Source organism: Phacochoerus africanus, chromosome 6, assembly GCF_016906955.1.
Source record: "Phacochoerus africanus isolate WHEZ1 chromosome 6, ROS_Pafr_v1, whole genome shotgun sequence".
NCBI classification, from domain to species: Eukaryota; Metazoa; Chordata; class Mammalia; order Artiodactyla; family Suidae; genus Phacochoerus; species Phacochoerus africanus.
Window position 1 is genome coordinate 100,337,710 of NC_062549.1, and position 15,623 is coordinate 100,353,332.

The following is a 15,623-nucleotide window of genomic DNA, read 5'->3' on the forward strand; positions in this document are numbered from 1 at the left end:
CAGCTAAACTGTTTTAGTTTGGGACATTAAAGGGCATTCCTCTTAGAGGCTGCAATTATTAAAACAGGGACTGATCATCAGCTCCGACTGGTCCTGCTCCTCTCTCTCTTTGGGTTCATTCAGTCCACATTCAGACAGAACCTGTGGTCGGCTGCCTAAATGCTCTGACATGCTTTGATATGCTTGAGCTCCCTAAACAGGCAAGCGACTCAGTTCTTCAGCCCCAAACCCTCCCACATCCCCTTTGTTCCATAAACTGAAAGGAGGATAATTCTTTTTTATTCAGACCCATCTAGGATAAGTTAAATAGCCTGCTGATTTTCCCCGAAATACCATGAGCTATTTTCAAGTCTCTCTTTAGGTAGTCCTGGGGGAGGCTGGCAGAGAAAGGGGCTGGGGGAGTGTTTGACTTATGTTGGAGAATTGTTCTACAATAAAGAGATTTTTAAAAAATAATTAGATTCCTTCTGTATGTGACTTTTATTCAAACACAAAGCTTCTCTTTATTTCAGTAAAAAAAAAAAAAAGAAACAAACTCTTATTGTGCTTACAATTGCGCGTTACCAAAAGCCTCAAATTAAACTGCAAGAGAATTGAGAAAATAGGGCTATTAACATATTTGAGTTATTTACTGAAGTTGAGTGAGGAGGAAAAAAGACTCAGCTTCCTCCTACCTTCACTCCCCCCACCCCCACCTATTTCCCTTTCTTCCTCTCTCTGTGACGTTGGCAGGGGAAATGGCTTTGGAGAATGCTGTGAGGGGACCTAGGCAACATGGTCCTGCCATGGCTTTCACTGGCTCTCATATGGGCCCTCAGATGGAGTGTAGACTTGGTCCTCTAGCCCCTCCTTTTCATATCATTCCAATTGGAATCATTCATTCCATGGGCATTGAGTTCCTACTGTGTCTAAAGCACTATGATCTATAATGAGGGAGGAGCGGCTTAAAGAATTAAAAGACATGGTCTTCTTAGAAGGAAGAATTACACACGAAATCAGTAAAGCACTAGATTTTTAAAGTCTATATGTTTAAAAACACCATGTTAGGAGAGGAAGATGGAGGAAAACTAAGATTTTTTTCCTCTGCCTCTTATCTTCCAGCCAAAGTGGCACAGGACTCAGGCATCATATCTCATTTACCCTTCACATTAAAACCAGGACATAGATACAGCTCCCTCTTAGAGTTAAGGGGAAAAACGTCTTGGGAAGAATGAAGAACTTCCAAGACTGTGCAGATGGTAAGAAAAAAGAGGTCACTTACTTTTAGTGAGAACAGAGGAATATGCTGGAATTTTAAGGACTGACAGGAAAGAGAAGCAAGGGCAACCCAGGTTGAGTTGAGGAATTCCTGGAGCCCACTGTAAGCAGGAGAAGGGTTTTATTAGGGAACAAAGTCAAAAGCCATCCTACCCACAGTGTGACAGTCCATTATGAAATAAAATCCTGCATGTGCTGGGAAACACAGAAATGTTAGATCCAGGACTTGTGAGAAAGAAGAGTCTCAAACTCACCACCATGCAGCATCTCTTAGATGGAACTGACCCACTGGGGAACTGCTTGTACTGAACTGAGCTTTGATATGGTCACGCCTAACACAACCATCCCAGTGCAGACCATAAGAATTGTTGAGGAACTCCCATTACATTACACAAGACTTTCTTTATGAGATTCTGTGAGAAAATTTTTCTTTCTGGTTTTAGGACTAAGTTGGATTTTTATGTGTGTGTGTGTATCATATCATACATATATGATACCTATAACCTATCAAGAATAGATTGTTATGGCTGCTATAGATTACTTTCACCTCATGACCCCTGTGACTTGGGCAATTAGTTAGCTTCTCTCTTTCTGACCCATCTCCAGCAAGCTTGGACCAACTGCTGGCCCACCAACAACCAAGAGTTGGGACTCTGAGGGATATATATATATATATATATATATATATATATATATTTATATATATATATATTTGTATTCCCCTCATTACTCATTTTTCCTTTTATTAATATGCTTTAATTAATATTTTAAATAACTTTAAGATCTGATCTTGATCAACTGCATCTCTATGAGTATCTTAAATCCTTTTCTAGAACAAAGAGGAGGGGGAGGAAAGAAGGAAGAAAGGTGGAGGTAAGGAGAGACTACTAAAAGTCCCAGGATCCCATGAAAGCCTAAGTCAGAAAGCATGACCAACTCTTAACAATCACAGGGTAGTGGAGAGTACAGAGCAAAACAAAAGTCAAGAGTAGAAACTGCATCAGGCAGAGCATCTAAGCTGGTCGACTGCAGGAGCCATGAAGCAAGGTGCGCTGTTAGAAGGAGCTCCATAAGCAAGGACTCTGTGACCCCCACCTAGATTTTCAAGTCTAACAAGGAAAGAGGGGGGAGGGAGTTCCTGTCGTGGCACAGTGGTTACGAATCTGACTAGGAACCATAAGGTTGCAGGTTTGGTCCTTGCCCTTGCTCAGTGGGTTAATGATCTGGCGTTGCTGTGAGCTGTGGTGTAGGTTGCAGATGCGGCTCGGATCCCACGTTGCTATGGCTCTGGAGTAGGCTGGCGGCTACAGCTCTGATTTGACCCCTAGCCTGGGAACCTCCATATGCCGCGGGAGCGGCCCAAGAAATAACAACAGACAAAAAAAAAAAAAAAAAAAAAAAAAAAGATGGGGGAATAAAGGAGATGAAATGTCATTTCTTCATTGCTTGTTATTAATAATGATTTGGAAATGCCAGATCATTAATATTATCCCTGGATTAAGCTTCTGCTTCTGAAAGTTTCGGTGAGTTTGTTAGACCTATGGTAGGGAAGTATATATTTATACTTAGGTAACCTGGAATGCTCAAAGTCTCTGGCTTTTCAACACCCAATTGACCACTGCCCAAGCCCCTGTCCTCTATAGCTGCAGGAAGTCTAGTCTCATCGGGCTCCCCTTCTCAAGGTCCTCTAGCGATCACTGAGAAAAGCTGACTTGTTCCATAAATCCTCTCTGTCACATGTCATCTCAACCAGAGCTCTTGTCCCAGAACATCAAGATGCCAAGACCCTGCCGTCAACCTCTTGTCATCTCATAACTTGATTTTCCAGAAATAGCAGCTTACTCTATATACTGTGCCTTAAGTGTGAGCACAAACATATTCCTTAACACCCTATACATGGCTAACACTGGTCTCATGTGTAATAACATCTTTGGGACAAGGAACGTACGACAGAGAGAGTAGCTGACAAATGCTGTTCCCTCTCCGTGCTCTGAATCCAGGCTCCACCTCTACCAAACCCAGAGCTCTTCCTCTCTTCGGCTCAGAGCCCGCCTCCTTTCTCTGCCTCAGTAAATGGGCACATCCACTGCCTTCTATATCGTCTTACAGAGCGTACTGGGGCCCCTACTTGGTGACAAAATTGGCCTCTTCGGTACAAAATAAAAGCATAGGGCACGCCAACCAGCCAGTCTGGTTTATGTAGCAAAGAAAAACAGTCAGACCTGAGTGGCCCACCTGAGCAGTCCCCTGGTCTAAGTGTAAATGCTTGAGAAAAACCTCATTCCTGCCTTTCCTGCACACATAATGTTCAGAATAGCACAACTCCCATGCAAGCGTAGAGGAAAGTGTTCTAATACTGCAGATAATAGATCACACTCCAGATAACAGATCCAAACAGCATACTTGACATGTCTGAAGCAGGCTTCCCCAAGGACAATGAATGATTATTTGCCTTACATTTATTTGACCGAATCCATCACTAAGTGGACCCTCTCAGGACAAGAGTGGATATTCTCAGACACACTCCAGCTTCCCCACCCAAGAGACAGAAGGGGCTTCAAGTCCCCAGCTGGCAGCTTTCCAGCTCTACCAAGGTTAAAATCCATTCTCTACCTGGCAACCTATTACCCCTTTATGATTCCTCCACTGTATCTATTTCTGATTCTGGTTCCAACGTTCTTTAAGGCAACAAAAGATCTCATACACCACACTTGAGTATCTGAACATGTCCAAACCTACCCGTAAACGAAATATTTAGTGTCCTAAGCAATACAGTGGTGCTTGTGATCTATTGCCACTTATGCTTTTTGAATGTAAACTTAATCATTTTAGTGTAAGGCTGTGACTCTAAATATAGTTGAATATGAAATAAGTAATTATTTTCAAACCTTCATAACAGTTAGTGACTGAGTTGTGGAGCAGTCTCCAAGTGAGTTCTCATGTTCTCCAGTTATCCTCAAGACTAGAATAACTATACAAATTTTGTTGATCTGACTCAGCCTTCTAAAGCTTAGACACTCCTGGGGTACTGACAAAATGGGCCCTCTGAAGCTGAAGACCACACCCCAAAGCTCATTTGCAATGAGCTCCCCAAATGCAGCCAATGGTCTGAGGACCTGCCTGAGCCATCTGTCACCTTTCTCTCTCTTTGGCATCTCTTTACGACAGCAGCACTCAGATGCCAGTTAAAGACATTTTCCCTGAAGGACAAGACCCTTCATAGTGCTCTCACCCACAGAGCACCTCGAGATTTATTTTCTGCTCTTGTCCACTTTCTGCTGTTTGTGTTGGCTATTGTTAATTGAGTTGCTACTACGTGCCAACCCCTGTGATAAGCTATTTATGTATATTATCTCTAATCTTTAAGAAAATCCTGTAAGGTGAGCATCATTCCCCTGTTTTACAAGTGATAATGTGAAAGTTCATAATGTTTCAATGCCTTGCCTAAGGCCATAGAGAAGTATATTGCAAAACTAGGATCCAAACGTACATCTGCCTTGCTCCAAAGCATTAACATTTTCTTATCTCTGTTCTGAGTATTTCCTGCCAGCTTACCAGAGAATACATATGAGTGGTCACTTGTGTAAGTCGGTATGCTGTAATGAGAGCTATCACACAGTAATGTGACTAGGTGGTGAAGTTTAATATAAAGAATTATTAACTACATCAGGGGATTGGAATAATGAGAAATCTAGTAAAGGGTCAAGAAGAACTCTCACATCTCAATGTTAAGAAGACAAACTACTCATTTTTTTTTTAATGGGCAAAGGATTTGAATAGATATTTCAAAGAAGATATATAAATGCCTAATAAGCACATTGAAAGATGCTAAATATCATGAGTCATTAGGAAAGTGCAAATTAAAACCACAATGAGATACCACATTACACCACTAGAATGCTGTAGTAAAAAGACAGACAGTACCAAGTGTTGGCAAGGATGTGGAGAAACTGGAACCCTCACATATTGCTGGTGGGAATGTAAAATGGTACAGCTACCTTGGAAAACAGTAAAGCAGTTTCTTAAAAAGTGAAACAAAAACTGTACAACCCAGTGATTCCATTCCTAGGTATTTACACAGGAAAAATGAAAACATATGTGCACACAAAGACATGACTATGAATGTTCAGAGCAACATTATTCATAATAGCTAAAGCCTTGAAACAGATCAAATGTCCCTCAAATGGGATATACCCATACAATAGACCATTGTTTAGCCATATAAAGGAATGACGTACTGAAACACATTCACTGTGGATGAACTTTGAAAACATTATGCTGAAAGAAGCAAGAGACAAAAGATCACATACTGTATGACTCCACTGATGAAAAGTCCAGAATAGACAAATCCGTAGAGACAAAATGAAGATGGGTGATTGGCTGGGGGTGAGAATAGGTATGAAGGATTTCTACGGGGTGATGGAAATGTCAATAAAATTGGACTGCGATGATGAATTATACTCTTTAAAAGGGTAAGATTTTTTTTAAAAAGACAACCTTAAAGAATACAGGAAAAGTAGATATAAGGAGCAGCCACTACTCCAAGGGCTCGGTTAGGGCATCCACAGAACACCAAGCCGCACACCAACTCCACACCCCGAACACTCCTCCAGATACCTGCTTTGCCTGCAACTTCAAAGAAATTTGAAGCAATGAGACATGAATTCTGACTTCCCAGCTCTTAACCCTGCAACCCTCTTCTCCAGTTTTCTCCAGACCCAGGGGGTAAAGGATTCCCTCCTTCTAATGTCAGCTGGTCATTTGTACCTCACGCCATCCTGCACTGTCATCCTGGGCTCTGCTCCACTTCTGCCCCCTCCAATACAGTTCAGCCTCTCCTCCACTGCCCTATGCAGCATCCAAACATGCACACTTCCTGCATCTGAAGAAAAAGAAAACTCCCTCTCCAACTCTGCCACTCCTCTAGCTACTTCTTTACTTCTCTCCTTTTTATCTTCTCAGAAGAATAGTTGGCAACTGCATGTTTCCACTCTTCTCTCATTTATGTGTCAGCTCATGGCAATAAGGCTTCTGCCGCATCCCTTCAACTATTGCTCTCCGAAAACAAAGCAACAACCTCCTCCCAATTTCCCAAATACATTCTTTTTCCAGACTTCATTTGATTTGACCTCTCTGACCCCTCCCTGCAGAAGCTCTTTTCTCCCAGAGATTCTCCTGATGCTTGTCATGCCACTGTGACCATCCCTGCTCAGTCTCCTGCTGACTCCCCTTCTGCCCGGTACTCCCTAGTATTCTGACCTTGGCCCTATTCTCTAACAGCACATCCCTCTGGGCCATCGCTTCACCCTCCTGTCTTCATCATCCACCTCAGGGCTGGTAGCTCTGCAAATGCTGTCTCCAGCTGGGGCTTCACCCCTGAGCCTGTGCGTCAGAGATCCAACTGCCTCCTGCATGTATCCATCGGGGAGGTCTCCCCAGACCCACTTCTCCTCCGGGGCTCCCTACCCCAGTAAACGTCACCACTTGCTACCTAGTTGCTCAGCCAGAAACCTTGGAGCTCTTCTAGTCTCCTTTCTCTCCCTCACTACCGTAATCAAATCACTAAACTATATTGCTTTAATAACATAATTCAAAAATCTATGTTTAGGAGTTCCCTGGTGGGGAACTGCTGTGGCTCGGGTTTGATCCCTGGCTCAGGAACTTCCACATACCTCAGGCTCGGCCAAACAGGAAAATCTCTCTTTATAGGCGATCCCTCCTTTCCAGCCTCAGTGCCACTGCCTGAGTTGAAGAGCAATGTCACTCATAGTATGTGTGTTTGTCTTGTAAACTCAGATATGGGCCCATCATCGCTCGCATGAGAACCCTGATGCCAGAGCCCTTTCAGCAATGCTGATGGGGAGACTGCCTGGGACACTCCACGCTGGGTCAGAGTTTGTCATAAAACAAGAATCGGAAACTCAGTCTAGAGGATCCAGGCAGGTTGCCCTCACCAACAAAGCTGGCGGGCAGGGGTGTGCAGACAGGGGAGGAGGAGGGATGGAAGTGAGCTGGAAAACACGTGCCCTGTCTGAAGGCCGTCAGCCTCTTCTTCTCCAGTCAGTTGCGATGTGGAAATACAGGCCTTGCCTTGCATTTTTCCCTCCAATGCAAAATTTTCCAATTTCCCCCCCAATCTAGAAATTCAGCCTTTTATCTTAAGTCGTCCTTTTTTTCAATGTTGGAAATGAATTCAAAAAATTTTTTAAAGCACTGTGGAGTCAAACAAAGTATATGGACAGGTGGGGAGGACTTGTTTGTGACCTCTGCTATAGAAGCCTTTCTCTCTGGGGAGGGGCGTGGTAGAAGCAGTGTTTCAGGAAGGTGTTTCTGGCATCAGGGTGTGCAGTCCCCACTGGAAGGAGAAGGTGAAGGCAGGGAAAAGTAGCTGTGCGCCCAGGTATGGAGAAGAGTAGACTTGGACTGGGGTGGGGGAAGGTGGGCAGTGGAGCGAGCAGGCCAGGGACATCCCCCATGCCACAAACCAACCAAACAAGATCCACCCAGAGATGAGGTCTTCATGACATCATTTTCCAAAGGAACTCAGCACAGTCCGAGTGCCTGGCTCCATTTCAAAGTCCCTTCACCTTTTGTCTACACGCCTCAGCCCCATCCCATCCTCTCAAGGTGCCTGAAGGACCTTGGCACCGTCCATATGGCACTGATGAGGACCTCTGCCCAAGGGATGCAGAACTGCCATTGTCTCCTCCGTTATCTTATGCAAATGGAAGGCCCAGAGCCCGTTTCTCCATCTGGATACCCAAAGGAAAGCCTTCTGGGCAACCTGACCTTCCTCTCAGAGACGGAAAGGAGCACTGAGGGAACCTTTGCAAAGCCCCCCAGACCCACCTGTTTGCAGAGGGAAGGAGATTTGCTGGATAAATTATTAAGGAGCCCGACCTAAGGACCTGAGCGAAGGGAGTCCTGGAAACTTCATTATTATGCGTGGTGTGTGTCTGTCTTTTGAATATTCTGCTTGCTTGGTTTCTAATTTCCTTTTTTTACGGGAGTCTTTCTCCCTCATAAATCTTTGCATCTCAATGTTCTGTTCTTTCTTCCTTTGTGTTCTGAACTGGGAGTTCTCACAACCCCTTCACAGTTAAGCTCTTCCAAGCACTGCCAGCCCTGAGGGGCACCGGAGGGCACAAGGAGGTCCTGGAGGGAAGCGGGGGGGGGGGACTTGAGGAGGGTGAGGCGGGCAGGGAATCCTCCCATCGCACCTTCCACTTCACCCAGCTGGCCACGAAACACTCTCCAGCCATTCTCTAGAACAAACACACCAGCACCACAGGCGTGTTGTGAATCTGACAGCAGGCTGATCACAGAAGCAGGGCTTCCAATGCCCCCAGGGGAATGGCACTTCGCCCAGAATCAGCAGCAAGTGCCCTCTAGTGGGAGTCAGGAGCACCCTATCTGAGAGGCAAATGCTCACATCCTCTCTGAAATGGGTGCTCAGAAAACTATGGCATTTGATACAAAAAAAAAAAAAATTGGTATCTTCATCACAAAAAGCCAGTGAGAAAGGCTTCCTTTACTATCAAGAGAAATCGCACATATGAGCGAATGTGTGCCACTCTAATTAGGCCACGCAGCAGCGGTCTGCATGGGAGGGGCCAGCAGGGATCCCCAGGTGGGGTGCAGGTGAGTGGGCTGGCTCGCCCTGGGAACCTGCCCCCAGCAACAGGGGACCAGGCCTGAACCTGCTCCCCCTTCGCCCTTGCTTTTGAAATGTGTTGAAGCAGCCACAGCTGTTTAAACTGGCATCCCTGTTTATCTTCGTGTTCCCAGTGCCTAATAGTTCAGTGCCTGAACTGAATTTAAATTGCTGTAAGCTTGTTCATTGCAAAATAACAGAAAACTTTCAGCAAGATACTGGTTGGGGCTGCCTTTCTACCACTCTGCTTTCTTATACAGACATCCCAGAGCTTTCGCCAGATAATCAAAGGAAGAAGGCTGATGTTGGGCTTAATTTTTTATGTCCTGAGGGTCCAAGTGGTGTAATGGGGAAATCTTGGCTTTGGGAGTTAGAGGCAACTAGATTTCAATAGAGGCTCCTCTGCTCACTGGTCGTGGGGCCTGTGGAAGTTTTTAAAAAACTGACGTGATGCTGCACATCAGTTTCTTCATCTGTAAAATGAAAACATTAGTGCCTGTTTTTGGATCTATATAGTTCATTTAGCATGAGGCAAACTGTTTAAATCATGCATAGACACATACTTAATGCCATAGAAATTGTATGATATGTTAAGTAAAAAAAGAAAGTCAGGGAAAGTGTTCTAGAATGTCATCATTTTGTAAAATGAAGTAACACTACTGTACAGGTGTCCCATGTTTTCTGTGTTTGGGTCCATTGCTGCCACATATACGGGGCATCAAGATAGAAACAGGGGGATGCACCTAGCCCATGGGTCCCCGTCCACTGCTGCGGTCTCTGCCCAGCTGCTTCTTTTAAGGCCACTCCCTCTGTGATTTAGCTCTAATAGTCCCTAAGGGGGAGTCTCTGCACCTTTACCAAGAACTCCTACTCACTTCTTTCTCCACAAAAGCATCCTCTGAGGACTGGCATTCCATGCCTGAGAGTAAAGAATACTGGTGAACTGAGGAGAAGAGCTGCTTTACACTTTTAGGTTTTATACACATTTGGGCTAATGAGAATTAATCTAATCTAAGATTTAGGAGATACTGCACTGTCACAAATTACTATCTAACCAGTAATTATCTTGTCTATAAAATGATGGAGAAAATGAAGTGAAATGGGAACCTCACTGCCATGTTGTACTCTGTTAATGAGTGTAAAAGCTGACTCAACCCTCTGGAAAACCCTCTAACAAGAGCCTTTAAAATAGCATACCCTTTAACCCAGAATTCTGGGAATCTATCCTAAGAAAATAATTTAGAACACATAAAAACCTTTATGCACAATATGTTTACTGTAGCATTATCTATGCTAGTGAAAAACTAGAACAAAACTAGAAATACTAATAATCGTTCAAGGGGTAATTATGACACACTCAAATGTTGGAATAGCTACTTAAGATTGTCATCAATGGTCTCCAAAGGTGGTGACCAATATGAATCATTTTCTCTTTCTACTTAAAAATTCACCTTATTTTCTAAGTGAGAATAATTTTGAATTTGTAAAATATAATCTTTATTATTTAAAAAAGAGTTCAGATTAGATAGTCTCCAGCTAAGGTTGAGTTCTTTAGAAGAAGATGTTGAGTTGGAATTTGGGTATAAGATGTTTGGGGAGTATCAACACTGTAAAGGAAAGGAGAGGAAGAAGGATTAAGCAGAGGAAGAAATTAAACGGTACTAAATACCTGAGAAAATCTTAGCCACACACACTAGGAAGCTTTAGAGCAAGCAATGCCCACAAGAGTGTCCCATATTAGTTCAAAATGGCCTGACCTTTTACACATATACAATGGAATATTACTCAGTAATAAAAAAGAATGAAATAATGCGGTTTGTGGATTATCATACTGAGTGAAGTCAGATAAATATATGACATTGCTTATATGTGGAATCTAATAAAAATGATACAAAAGAACTCATTTATTTTTTCTTTTTGCAACCACACCTGTGGCATATGGAAGTTCCTGGGCTAGGGGTTGAATCAGAGTTGCAGCTACCAACCTACACCACAGCCACAGCAACACAGGATCTGAGCTGCACCTGCAACCTATGCCGCAGCTTGCCAGAGATTGAACCCGCATCCTCACAGAGACTTAGTCAGGTTCTTAACCTGCTGAGCCACAATGGGAACTCCAAGAACTTATTTATAAAACACAAACAAACCCACAGATTTTAAAACCAATCTTATGGTTACCATAAGTGAAATGGTTGGGGGGAGGGAGGAATTTGGAGGGTAGGAATAATATCATACACTACTGTGTAAAATAAATAACAAGAACCTACTGTATAGCAGGAAAACATACTCAAAATTTTGTAATAACCTATATGGGAAAAAAGAATGGATATATTTACATAAATAACTGATTCACTTTGCTGTATACCTGAAACTAAATACACCATTGGTTTTTTGGTTGTTGGGTTTTGTTTTGTTTTGTTTGTGTCTTTTTAGGGCTGCACCTGAAACTACAATATTGTAAGTCAACTATCCTCCAATAAGAATTTTTTTTAAAAGAAAAGCAATAGAAATTCTTTTTTTAAAATGGCCTGACCTTCATTCTCTCACCTCTCTCAACCACCAAATGCAGGCTGCACATAGAAGGGCATGACCTCAGACGGAGTAGCCTTCTGTAGCTGAGGCAGAATCAGAAGAATCTAAGAGCTGGAGGCTCTCTGCTGATTACAATCCTTGCAGCTGGTCAGGAAGTCTGTCCTGGAAGGTAGACCTAGGTGGTACATTTCCGCTGATACTACATTCCTTCTCAGTCCAAGTTTTTATGCTCCAATTTTATATGCTTATGTACTGAACATACTAATAACAATAATGCAATCGTATATTGCACTTTATATAATGCTTTTGCATACGGCATGCTTCCCTAGTTTATAGTACTGAACCAAGAAGACAACGCTGAGGAACAGTCTTTAAAAGTATCCCGTGGCTTTTTCATGACATTTGCTTTCACCAGACTTCAGTAAGCCCAGCTCATCTAACCTTAGTGCTTCCTCTTCCCAACACATCTCTTCCCTGCTGCTAGGAATGCTTGTCCTTTTCCCTGTTGGATAGCTATGACTCTAATACTGGCAAAATTCCCTTCACTCATTATGACACCCTACCCCAACCTCTCCTTTAGGCAGCTCCCTCTCTTTTTTCTACAACCTAAATGTCAAGGGCTAAAGTTAGAAAATGACCAATACATTATGCACACATGTTCTCATGACTAATGACAATGCACTATTCTTCCAAATACGTGCACATTTCAAAGCTGATCCCCAGATATAACACCAAACACAGGCAACAAAAGCAAAAAAAAACTGGACCTCATCAAAATTTATTACTTTTGTGTATCAAAGGACACTACCAACAAAATGAAAAGATAACTCACAGAATGGAAGAAGATATTTGCAAAGCATATACCTGATATGGGACTGATATCCAGAATATATAAAGAACTCCTATAAGTCAACAACAACAAACTCAGTTCAAAAATGAGTTTTTTATTTAAATACAAATTTTTCCAAATAAGGTACACAAATGGTCAATATGCATATGAAAAGACAGTCAACATTCACTAGTCACTGGGAAAATGCAAACCAAAACCACAATGAAATACCACTTCACCTTGTTAGGATGGCTATTATAAAAAACAGAAACAAAACAGAAAATAAGTATTGGCAAAGATCTGGAGGAACTGGTACCATTGAGCATTGCTGGTGGGAAAGTAAAATTGTGTAGCTATATGGGAAATATTATGGTGGTTCCTCAAAACATTAAACAGAATTATCATACGATCTAGCATTTTCACTTCTGGATGTCTACCCAAAAGAACTGAAAGAAAAGACTCAAATAGATATTTGTACACCCATGTCCACAGTGGTATTATTCATGGTAGCCAAAAAACGGAAATAACACAAATGTCTATCAATGGACAGAGTAGTATATACATAAAATGGGATATTATTCAGCCTTTAAAAGGAAGGGAATTCTGATATGTGCTACGACAAGGATCAAGCTTGAAAACATTTCCTTTTTGGGTCATGAATATGCTCTGGAATTACAAAGTGGGGAAGGTTGCACAACTTTGTGAATGTACTTAAAACCACTGAACTACATACTACAAAAGGATGAACTTTATGATATGTAAGTTATAGTTCATTTTTTTAAAATTCAAGTAGTTCTAACTTCATGAAGATTTCTCCAAGCCTCCTGGTTAGAATTAACCACTCCCTCTCTTTGCACAATGTTTAGCTCACACCTTTATTGTGGACTTATGTAACTTTTTGTTATCTACCATCTCCTCCTCCAATGGTGAGTGCTTCCAGACAGGACTATGTCTTGCCTGTGTCGTCTACTGGGCACAGTGCTTAAAACTCAGCATGATAGAGAATGAATCAAAGAGATTGTCCATGTTTCAAAACTTTACAACCCACAGCAATATGGAGCAATCTATTTTTGGATATACTAAATATCATGTACATACTGTATATAAGACTTTGGTGATACAAAAACAAAGATGCAGAGCCTCTACCTTAGAGGAAATTAACAGATTTCTGGTGGAAGTAAATATACTTAACTAACTCCAATACAAGGCAGAAAATAAGTACCAGTGAATGGCATCATGATCCAAACCTAATAGTTTAGCAAAGTGAAAAATTACTACCTTGGGGCTGATGAGGAAGACTGTGGAGGTAAAGGCAGGAAAGTGAGCTTTAGGGATGTAGCAAGATATTAAAATAAAAGCTTCAGCTGAGGCACATTCCAGAGCTATGTGCTGGACCAAAATCCAAACACTTTCAGAGTAGACAGTAAAAAAGGGAGGGGAAGGGGTAGGTTAACTCTTAAATTGTCACCCGCATTGATGGCATAAAGGAATCCTCAATTAAGATAGGAAGCTCTTTGGAAAGAACTATTGGGTATGAAGAATTCTACCCTGCTCACTAAAGGTGAAAGCAGAGGAGGACATCTGCCCCTTACCTCAAACCAAAGGACAGGACTTTACAGGAACCATCTGCAGAGCTTAATGTGTGTCTCCTCCAGTCTGAGGCACACAGGTCTGCGGACTGTCTCACTCATGAGAAACCTAAACCTAGAGGCTGAGGTGTGGGGAAGTAGCTGCACCCCCAGAGTCTGCTGGGTGAATGGTGTTTCCTATGGACTAGGTGAAGTCCATGGGGAAAGCGAGCTGATGTGGTTATGCTTAGCTCCTGGTCAAAATGACCTCCTGCGGGGGTGAAAGCCAGAGATGAACTGCTGCTGGACACCTAGATGCTGCAGAAGTGGGAAAAGGGAAGGATTTCCACAAAAGTCCCTTGAGGGAGCAATTGTCTTCAAACATCTGCAAGGTCCAGAGAGTACCAGTGTGATCACTTCCATGGCACCAATCAACCAAGAACTTTGTGAACCAACTAATTCCCCTCTCCAAGCTCCAGATGCTAAAAGGGCCAGAAAACAGGTATATAAGATAGGAAACGAGTAAGAGAAACATGGGAGGAGGAAAGAGAGAAGCCAAGAATCCTTCTTTCCCTGACCTTCAAATTTCAGACTTCCGGCCAGTGGCCAGCCCAAGCTGGAGGAGTGGAGCCATTTCAACTGTAAGTTAAAGCTGGAACTCAGGACAGTTCTTACCTGGGACTACCATTCTAATTCCTGATAGCCACTTTATTCTGTGCCTTAAAAAGTGACAGTATTTTTATTACCTCTAAGGGTCTTTTCTAAGGTAAGAGAGAAAGAGCCCTTTGGTGCAGATTTCAAAAGATTGTGGGAGACAAAAAATGAATTTCCTTTAAGATTCCATACTAGTGGTGCTCGTTCAATGTAAACTTTATAGGTAAAAATAGGAGAAGGGGGAGTTCCTGTCGAGGCGCAGCGGAAATGAATCCAACTAGGAACCATGAGGTTGCGAGTTCAATCCCTGGCCTTGCTCAGTGGGTTAAGGATCTGGCGTTGCCATGAGCTGCGGTGTAGGTCACAGACATGGCTCAGATCTGACATTGCTGTGGCTGTGGTATAGACCAGTGACTACAGCTTCAATTAAATTCCTAGCCTGGGAACCTCCATGTGCTGTGGGTGCTGCCCTAAAAAAGACAAAAAACAAAATAGTGTTCTGCTCATATTCTTTTTGTTGGCAATCTTTCAAATAGATAAGAATTACTCTTGCATTAGAAGATTTGCTTTGGTGGTTGTTATTTTTTTCTTTTGCTTAAGGATTAAGGAAGTAGAGAAGATGGCTGTCTAAACAAGCTCACTCATATTTGATTTAAAATTTTGATGAAGCATGTCTCTGGTATGCCTCAAGGCATAAATGATTCAGATTTTTTTAACCATATCACATCAATAGAAACACCAATATTCCAGGATTTAAAACAGCCTGAAATATCAAAGTAGTGGAGCACGGCACACTGATATTGTAAATCATTCTTCCACAGGCAACATGGAGCCAATAGAGATGTAGAAACAAGGAAATGAGAACGATATCAAAGAAGACACAGACACAGATGTACAATGGTTAGAGTTATAAGAATTGCAGAGAGTATTCAGCCCGCCTCCCTCTACCAAAAGGTCAGCAACTTCAGCATGAGTCACTGACAGTCACATAGGAAGTTGATTAATGAGGGGAAGAAAGATGGGAGAAAGGCGTGGAAGACATCTGTTGTTTCCTCCTCCTCATCCATTCACCCAGAAGTGTTTAAAAACAGTTTTGAATCTCCTTTGAAGAACTGTCTTTACCCCTCTA

At 42.5% G+C, this 15,623-nt stretch overlaps 1 long non-coding RNA gene across 3 annotated transcripts in view; it reads right to left on the bottom strand.

Annotated features, from left to right (window-relative positions):
• The window catches only part of LOC125129758 (uncharacterized), a 116,686-nt gene that overhangs the window by 95,399 nt on the left and 5,664 nt on the right, over positions 1-15,623 (bottom strand). Inside the window, exon 3 of one of the 3 annotated variants that reach the window (XR_007135534.1) lies at positions 1,259-1,358. The exons of the other annotated variants lie outside the window; for them this stretch is intronic. This is a non-coding gene — a long non-coding RNA (uncharacterized LOC125129758). Of the gene's footprint in view, positions 1-1,258; positions 1,359-15,623 lie in introns of those variants that run through there. 3 annotated transcript variants of the gene reach the window in all.